The sequence below is a fragment of the Echinops telfairi genome, unplaced genomic scaffold (assembly GCF_000313985.2).
Source record: "Echinops telfairi isolate 266 unplaced genomic scaffold, ASM31398v2 ScPeMD7_70;HRSCAF=299, whole genome shotgun sequence".
NCBI classification, from domain to species: Eukaryota; Metazoa; Chordata; class Mammalia; order Afrosoricida; family Tenrecidae; genus Echinops; species Echinops telfairi.
In genome coordinates, this window is record NW_022103968.1 from 35,430,662 (window position 1) to 35,441,122 (window position 10,461).

The following is a 10,461-nucleotide window of genomic DNA, read 5'->3' on the forward strand; positions in this document are numbered from 1 at the left end:
GAGGTGAGCAATGTTGCTATGTATCATGCCTGACTGTATTATTGTATTATCTCTCATGCTCTCGATGACTTTAATATAATACTTATATATCTCAACCGTACAATTGTGCATTACTGAACCCAGAAGTAGTATTACTGAACTCGTAGGAGTAGCAGCGGGTGGGGGCTGGTTCCCCTCACCCTCCCTCAGTGTCACTTCATTTTTATTTAATACTACACAACCTGAGATGAACATACAAGACAACATAACCCAGAAGGCAACTCAATTATTATAGTAATCAGAGTAAAAAAATTTACAAGACTGAACATATCATATATATATGTATATGTATATATATATATATCTCCACAATGAAGATACTTAAAAAGTAAATAGAAGGAACAGACACCATATTTGGATTAACGACCAAAAGAGTCAAGTGGAAAGTCAAGTAGATTTCAAGAGAGAACAGATTGTTTTAAACTTGGGAAGAAAATAATAAATTACAAGCCAACTTCAAAGAAAATGGAAGAACCTCCTCAATATTTAAAAAAAAATAATCACAAGACAGTAAACAGTAAAACAACAGCAACAAAAAAAAAAAGAAAATCCACTAACAAAATGAACTTAGCACAGAAAATTATGAGGAACAAAGAAACCAAAAAATACACAAAATAACAGCAATAAATTGATATCTATCAATAACGACAGTGAAGGTAAATTTACTAAAAACATCAGTCAAGAGATAGAGAATATCAAAATGGATAAGAAACCAGAACCCATCAATATACTGCTAACAAAAACACATCTTAGACACAAAGACAAATTGAAAACCAAAGAATGGTGTGGTAGTTACATAATCTGGTGTCAATTTGGGACTTGAGAGGATTAAAAGTGAATGGGTGGAGTCTAGTCTGTCAATCAGATCATAGCCAATGAGACCTCTGTGTCGGCATGGCCTTCTCCTGAGAATTCTGGGTACTTCTGTATTTCCTCCTTGGAGGCAGGAGACACACTATCTCTGCTAACTCCCTGAGAGACACTCTACTGATAAGACACATGGCACTACACTGATAGACACCATGCCCTAGGAACTGGAGAAACCACATGAAGACACCTGCCAGTGCTGAGATGCTTACAATGCCAGTGGATCCAGAGACTTTCTACCCACTGGCCTGTGATCATCCTGCACTCGGAGTCATTGAATGTGTTTCGTAAGTCTGAAAAGGATTTTATAGAATGGTATTGGACATATGGGCTAATATCAGACTTATGGACTTGATCTGGACTGGGCTGGGAAGTTTCTTCAATATTCAACTGCTCTTGTATAGAAACCTCTTTCTTATACACATATATGTGTCTATGAATTTTTTCTCTAGTCTACCCAGACTAATACAAATGGAAAAAATTACACCAAGTTAATAGTAATCAAAAAAGTAGGATTGATAAAATTAATCCCTGCTAAAATAGACACAAGGCAAAATCCACTTACAGAGATTAAAAAGAACACAACATAAGAGACAATTGAACAAAAAAATTAGAAGCATAATAAATATCTAAGCACCCAAATGAAAGATCTTCAAAATACATCCATCAAACTCTAATAGATTTGAAAAGAGAAATAGACAATATGCCAGTAATAGTAGTAAACTTCAATACACCACTCTCGAGGAAGTACAAAACAACTATAAAGAAACTCAACACTGATACAGGAAAACTAAATAACAAAATTAATAAATTTGAACTCTCAGACATCTATAGAACTACTATACCCAACAATTGCATAATGTACATTGTTTTTCAGTGCATCTAAAACAGGGGTGTCAAACTGGTGGCCCACAGGCTGCATGCAACCCCAGAGCTAATTTTTTGTGGCCCACGTTACTCTAAAATAAAATGTAACGAGGGAATTGTGTGTACGGTATTGCCTCGATCTCCCTAAGTGCTATTTACTTCATAACATTTTTTTCTATTTTCATTTTATTTCAAAGCATCATGGGCCACAAAAATTACTTTGAAGGCTGCCAGTTTGACACCCCTGAACAGAACATTCTCCAGAATAGACCATAAATTTGGACACAAAGTAAACTTGATAAATTTTTAAATATTGAGATATTACAAACCATCTTTTCAGATCACAATGCTATAAAACTGGAAATCAATAGTAGGAAAATCAAGGGGGAAATAAATTACATAGAAATTGAACACACTGCTTAAAAACACAGGGTAATTGAAAAAAATAAGTAGTGAAATTTTAAAATTCCTTGAAACAAATGAGAATGAAAATACAACATATCAAAATCTTTGGGGCACAGCTAAAGCAGTACTCAGAGAACAATCTATAGCATTAAATGCACACATCAAAAAAGCAAAAAGAACAAAACCAAACACATTAATTCAATATCCCAACAACTCAAAGGAGAAGCAAAATAAAACCTTCAGCCACCAGAAAAAAATAAATAATAAAATTAGAATGGAAATAAATGCATGAGAAAACATAAAAACAATAGAAAGCAACAAGACAAGAGGTTTGTTCTCTGAGAGGATTAACAAAATTTACAGATAACTGACAAACATAACAAAGGAAACCAACGACAAGAGGCAAATATCAGGAACAAGAAATGAATGGGCTGGGGAATGTAACAAAGAGGAAGTGCTGAAATCCTGGTGGGGACTGAGCATGATAGTGGGACAGGAGGAGAATCAAGGGAAATAGAGGAAAGAGCTGGGAGGCAAAGGGCATTTATAGAGCTCTAGATAAAGACATGTACATATGCAAATATATTTATATGAGGATGGGGAAATAGATCTATGAGCCTATATTTATAGGTTTAGTATTAAGGTAGCAGAAGGACATTGGGCTTCCACTCAAGTACTCCCTCAATGCAAGAATACTTTCTTCTATTAAATTGGCATTCTATGATACCTTCCCGACACAACCACTGAAGACAAAGTGGGTGAATAAGCAAATGTGGTGAAGAAAGCTGATGGTGCCTGGCTATCAAAAGATATAGCGTCTGGGGTCTTAAAAGCTTGAAGGTAAACAAGCAGCCATCTAGCTCAGAAGCAACAAAGCCCACATGGAAGAACATATCAGCCTGTGTGATCATGAGGTGTCGAACGGATCACTGAAGACAAATGGGTACATAAGCAAATGTGGCGAAGAAAGCTGATGGTGCCCGACTATCAAAAAGTATAGCGTCTGGGGTCTTAAAGGCTTAAAGGTAATCAAGCGACCATCAAGCTCAGAAGCAACAAAACCCACATGGAAGAAGCACACCAGCCTATGCAACCACGAGGTGTCGAAGGGATCAGGTATAAGGCATCATCAGAACAAAAATTCTTACCATAGTGAATGATGGGGGGAGTGCGGAGTGGAGACCCAAAGCCCATCAGTAGGCCACTGGAGATCCCCTTGCAGAGGGGTCTCAGGAAGGAGATGAGCCAGTCAGGGTGCGATGTAACAATGATGAAAAATACAACTTTCCTCTAGCTCCTAAATGTTTCCTCCCCGCTCCCACTACCATGACTCGAATTCGACCTTGCAAGTCTGGCTACACCAGAGGATGTACACTGGTACGGATGGGAACTGAAAATACAGGGAATCCAGGGCAGATGAGCCCTACAGGACCAGTGGTGTGAGTGGCGAAACAGGGAGGGTAGAGGGAGAGTGGGTAGGAAAGAGGGAACCGGTTACAAGGAACTATATGTGACCTCTTCCCTGGGGGATGGACAACAGAAAAGTGGGTGAAGGGAGATGTCGGGCAGGGCAAGATATGACAAAATAACAATTTATAAACTATCGAGGGCTTATGAGGGAGGAGGAAGGGGAGGGAGGGGAAAAATGAGGACCTAATGCCGGGGATTTAAGTGGAGAGGAAATGTTTTGAGAATGATGAGGGCAATGAATGTACAAATGCGCTTTACACAATTGATGTGTGTATGGATTGTGCTAAGAGTTGTATGAGCCCCTAATAAAGTGATTTTAAAAAATTTTTAAAAAAAACCTGACATTCCATGAAAAAAAAAAAGAAATGAATGGGCAACATTACAATAGAATCAACTAAATAAAAAAGATAGCAACATGGTACTATGCAGGACTATACTCCAACAAATTTGGAAATGCAAAAATTTCTAGAAACACACTACAGAACAAAGCTAACACAGACTAATGTAAAACACACACACACACACACAACTAAAGAGACCCATAACAATAGAAGAAATTGATCTGATCATTAAAAAAATGTCCAGATAGCGTCACCAGGGAATTCTACCAAACATCTAGAAAAGAGTTGACACCAATTCTACTGAGATTATTCTACAATCTATGAAAGGAGCGCAAACTCCAGGCTCCATTTATCAAGTACGCATACCCTGTCACTAAAACCAGGCAAAGACGTTAAAAAAAGAATCTGAAACTCACTGCCACTGAGTAGATGCTGACGCATGGTGACCCTGTAGAGCAGGGTAGAACTTCCCCTGTGGTTTCTGAAACTGTAACAGATAAACCTGGCTTTACCGGAATAAAAAGCCCAGTCTTTCCCCCTAGGAGTAGCTTCAACCTGGAAACCTTGTGGATCACAGCCCAATGCATAAGCACCACGCCACTAAGAATCCTGGCAAAGAAAATAAGAATAAAAAACTATAGACCAAAATCCCTTATAAACATAGATGCAAAAATTCTAGCCAACAGAATCCAACCAAGTACCAAATAAATATTTAAATAAGTAAACAGATCATGACAAAGTGGGGCTCATCCCAGATATGCAAGGATGGTTCAACATTAGAAAAACAATGTATTCCAGCATATGACTAAAATAAATGGGAAAGAAAACACAGGGTCCTATCAGCTGATGCAGTAAAGGTATTTGACTAAATTCAATACACATCTCTGATTAGAAAAAAAGACACTCAACAAATCAGAAATAGAAGAGAAATTCCTCAACATAATAAAAGGCATATACGCAAAACCAAGGAACAACATTCATTCACTAAAGGGTGAGAAATTAAAAGCACTCCCTTGCAAACAGAAACCAGACAAGAATGGCCTTTGTCACCACACTTATTCAATACTGCACTGGAAGTCTTAGCTAGAGGTATTAGACAACAAAAAGAAATAAAATGCATCCAAATTGGCAAAGAAGAAGTAATACTCTCTCTCTACAGATTATATGATTCCTTTTTTAAAAATCATTTTATTGGGGGCTCATACAATTCTTATTACAATCCATACATACATCCATTGTGTCAAGCACATATGTACATTTGTTGTCATCATCATTCTCAAAACATTTGCTTTCTACTTGAGCCCTCAATATCAGCTCCTCATTTTAGATGATATGATTCTGTACATAGAAAACCCCAAAGACGCAACAAGAAAATGTGGAACTAATTGAAAGATTCAGTAGCATGACTGGGCACAACATCAACATGAGCAAATCAGTTCGATTCCTTTTATTAACGAAGAGAACTCTGAAAAGGAAATCAAGCAAACAATACCATGTACAATGACCACGCAAAAGATGAAATACTTAAGAAGAAACCTAACCAGAGAAACAAAAGACTTGTATACAAGTGACCTCTAGAAATGGAAGAATATACCATGTAAATGAATAAGAAGACCTAAAATTGGGAAAGGAAAGAAACCAGGAGAAAGAATACACTACATTTTTAAAAATCATTTTATTGGGGGCTCATACAACTCTTATCACAATCCATACACATCTATCAATTGTATGAAGCACATTTGTACATTCGTTGCCCTCATCATTCTCAAAACATTTGCTCTCCACATAAGCCCTCTCGTTGTATTCTCCTCCAGATTGTTGGTCCAGCCTATCTTATTTAGACCAACCCACGGAGATAATAACATGCACAAAAACAAGACAGAGCAAAACCAAGCAATAAAAGAAAACAAAACAACAAAAAGCCAATGACAAAAAAACAACAACAACAAGAAAGAAAAACTTGTAGTTAGTTCAAGGACTGTTTGTTGGCTTTTAGGAGTGAATTCCAGTCGAGTCTGATGGGGTGCCAAGCCCTGGCCCCAAAGTCTATTTTTGCTATTCCCTGGGGACTTTGTTGCTCTGTTCCCCTTGCTGTTGTGTTGCACACCCTTAGTGCTTTGCCTCAGTGTGGTGGGATCAGATCAGGCGAAATTCCCACACTGTGTCTCCAGTGTTGTCCCCTATAGGGCTATGGTTCAATGAGGGATGTCATGTCATGTCATGTCATTTCTCATAGTGGGGCCGGCCATATGGTCCTCTCTGTGGACTGGCTGCTCTGAGCGGGAATATCGTCAAGGCTTGGTGGGCCAGGATGTGCTCTACTCTCTCTTCCTCCAACTTCATTTGCTCCCGTGTGCTCTGATCAGACATGTCCCCTCCCCGGAGCTGCAGATTCAGTGCCGTCCTCTGAAATAAATTCTTCTGTTGGGGAGGGGCAGGCGTCCACATTGTTGGGATTGGGGCCGGCCCCTCAGAACTCTCCACTGGTTCCCTACTCCATGCCTGCATGTTGCACTCACATCTTGGAGCACGGGTTGAAGTCTAGTCCCTCTTTCCCTGTCGAGATATAAACAATACCCTCCCCTTGGGTAGGTTAGTGCCCTGTTCCCCCACTACGCATTTCTTTTTTTTTCCTCCCACCCCCCTCCTTTTTAGTTGGCTACCATATGTATCCCTGGATTTGGTCTGGCTCCTGCCATACTACCTGGTCCTTCCCCCAAGAATGTTTGTATACAGTAGTTTTTTCCCTATGCTCCTTTTACATTTTTCTTAAGCTTACTTCAGGGGACTCATGTTGTATTTGTCCTTTTGTGCTTGGCTTACTTCGTTTAGCATGATTTCCTCCAGTTCTTCCCATATGGCGATGTGCTTCATACATTCATCACTGCTTTTTAGCAATGCATAGTACTCCATTGTATGTACGTACCGCAGTTTTTTAATCCACTCATCAGTTGCTGGAAATTTGGGTTGCTTCCAATTCCTTGCAATTGTGAACTGTGCCACAACGAACATTGGAGCACAGATGTCTGGCCGTGATTTGTTTCTTGCCTCTTGTGGGTGTATGTCCAGTAGGGGGATTGCTGGATTGTATGGTAACTCAATTTCCATCGGTTTTAGATATCGCCAGATCGATTTCCATAGTAGCTGTACATACTTACAGGTCCCCCAGCAGTGGATGAGAGTTCCTGTCTCCCCACAGGCCCTCCAACTCTTGTTGCTTTCTGATTTTTTGAATTGGGCTGCCTTTGAGGGTGTTAGGTGGTACCTCATTGTTGTTTTAATTTGCATTTCTCTTATGGCTAAAGATCAGGAACATTTTCTCATATGTTTATTGGCCATTCGGATTTCTGCCCCTGTGAAACTTCTGTTCAGGTCCTTTGTCCACCTCTTCAGTGGGCAATTAGTTTTTTTCTTTTTGGAAGCTAGCAGAGTATTGTAGATTTTAGTAATAAGGCTTTTGTTTGATGCATCATTGCTAAAGATGTTTTCCCAGTCTGTGGACTCTATTATTACTCTCTTGGTGAATTCTTTCGATGTACACAGGTGTTTTATCTTCAGTATATCCCACTTGTCAATTTGTGCCTCCTCTGTGTTTGTGTCCTTCCCTATTTCTGATAGCCTATGTATTCCCTGTGCCAAAGTTCTCAAGTTGGTTCCAATTCCGTTATTGATGGCCCTAATAATTTGGGGGTTTACTTCAAGGTCTGTGATCCATCTTGAGTTTATTGTTGTGCATGGAGTGAGATAAAGGTCTTGCTTCATTTTTCTGCAGATAGATATCAAAAAAATACACTACTTGCTTTTCACGAAGATGGCGCCGAAAAGCGAAGAAGGAAGCTCCTGCCCCTCCCAAAACGGAAGCCAAAGCAAAGGCTTTAAAAGCCAAGAAGGCCGTGCTGAAAGGTGTCCACAGCCACACACAAAAAAGAAGCTCCGCGTGTCACCCACCTTCCGGCGGCCCAAGACCTTGAGACTGAGAAGGCAGTCCAAATACTCTGGGAAGAGCGCCCCTGCCCCAGGAGAAAGAAGCTGGACCATTACGCCATCATCACGTTCCCCTTGACCACAGAGTCTGCCATGAAGAAGATCGAAAATAACAACACACTTGTGTTCATCGTGGATGTCAAAGCCAACAAACACCAGATCAAACAGGCTGAGAAAAAGCTCTATGACACTGACATAGCCAAGGTCAACACCTTGATCAGGCCTGACAGTGAGAAGAAGGCATATGTTCTACTGGCTCCTGACCATGACGCTTTAGATGTTGCCAACAAAATAGGAATCATCTAAAGTGAGCCCAGCTGGCTAACGCTAAATAGAAACTTTTTCAATATATATATAAAAAGAATACACTACTTAAGAACACTTTCTAATCTCAAATTCTACTACATATTCACAATAGTCAAAACAGGTTGGTACTGATAAACATAGAGCTACATAGACCAATGAAACAGAATAGAAAATACAGAAGTAAATTCATCCACTTACTAACAACTAATTTTTTACAAAGGAACTAAACACATTAAATGGGGAAGAAATTGACCCTAAAACTATAAAGGTCATCAATAAAAAAATAGGAACAAATTGACACAGTATCAAACAAAATGAAAAATATGTACACAGCGGAAGACAGACTATATGATTTAAAAATAAGACACTGTGTGCATCAAAAGATTTCACCAGTTTACCAAAGAAGACATCGAAGCAGCCAACAAACATAAAGAAATATTTGCAATCACTAGCCATCCAAGAGCTGCAAATAAAACACCTCACCCCAGCATTGACAGCAAAGTTTTAAAAAGTAGAAAACAACAAATGTTTCAGAGGGAAAGATTGGAAACCTCTTCCAATACACTGCTGGTGGGACTATAAAACAGTATAACCGGAACAACAAGTGATCCAAAATCAATGGCGAGGAGGGTGGAGGAGGCCTGGTAGGGCTTGATCAAGGGTAATGTAACCAAGAGAATTACTGAAACCCAAATGAAGGCTGAACATGATAGGGGGACAAGAAGAAAGTAAAAGAAAATAGAGGAAGGAACTAGGAGGCAAAGGACATTTATAGAGGTTTAGATACAGGTATGTACATATGTAAATATATTTATATATGATGATGGAGAACTAAATCTATGTGCATATATTTGTAGGTTTAGTATTAAGGTAGCAGATGGACATTGGGCCTCTACCCAAGTACTCCCTCGATGCAAGAACACTTTGTTCTATTAAACTGGCATTCCATGATGCTCACCTTCCTAACACAATCGTTGAAGACAAAGAAGGTGCATAAGCAAATGTGGTGAAGAAAGCTGATGGTGCCCAGCTATCAAAAAATATAGCGTCTGGGGTCTTAAAGGTTTGAAGATAAACAAGCGCCCATCTAGCTGAGAAGCAACAAAGCCCACATGGAAGAAGCACACCATCCTATGTGATCATGAGGTGTTGATGGGACCAGTTTTCGGGCAGGCATCAAAGAACAAAAAATTATATCATTGTGAATGAGGGGGATTGTGGAGTGGAGACTCAAAGCCCATCAGTAGACAACTAGACATCCCCTTACAGAAGGGTCTCAGGGAGGAGACAAGCCAGTCTGGGTGCAGTATGATGATCATGATGTACATACAACTTTCCTCTAGTTTTTTAATACTTCCTCTCCCACCCCCACTATCATGACCCAGATTCTACCTTACAAATCCAGCTAGACCAGAGCATGTACTCTGGTACAGATAGGAACTGTAAACACAGGAAATTCAGGACAGATACACCCCTCGAGGCCAATAATGAGAGTACAGATACCAAGAGGGGAAGGGGAAGGTGGGGGAGAAAGGGGGAACCAAGCACAAGGATATACATATAACCCCCTGCCTGGGGGATGGACAACAGAAAAGTAGGTGAAGGTAGACATCGGACAGTTTAAGACATGAAAAATAATAATAATTTATAAATTATCAAGGGGGAGGGAGGGGAGGGGAGAGGGTTGAAAAAAATGAGAAGCTGATACCAAGGGCTTAAGTAGAAAGCAAATTTTTTGAGAATGATGATGGCAACATATGTGCAAATGTGCTTGACACAACGGATGTATGTATGGATTGTGATGAGTTGTATGAACCCCCAGTAAAATGATTAAGAAAACAAACAAACAGTACAACCACCGTCAAAATTGGTGTGGCATATCCTCAATTATTGGGATAGAAATATCATATGATCCAGCAATAGACCTACGTGGCATACACCCTACAGAAATAAAGAACATAAGACAAACAAAGATATGCATGCCCATGGTCATTGCAACACTATTCGCAATCGCAAGAAGATGGAAACCTAATTGCCCCTTGGTGAAAGAATGGATAAATAAAACTTTGTATATACACACAATGGAATACGACACATTGTTAAACAATTATGATGATAAAAATATATAAATTAATAAACTGTATTTTTTAAAAATAACAAAACTGTGAAACATTTCATGATA

General features: G+C 39.4%; 1 pseudogene; it reads left to right on the forward strand.

The window, feature by feature from the left end:
• Positions 1 to 8,279, forward strand: part of LOC105978457 — an 8,934-nt pseudogene extending 655 nt beyond the window's left edge.
• Positions 8,280 to 10,461: the final 2,182 nt, after the last annotated feature.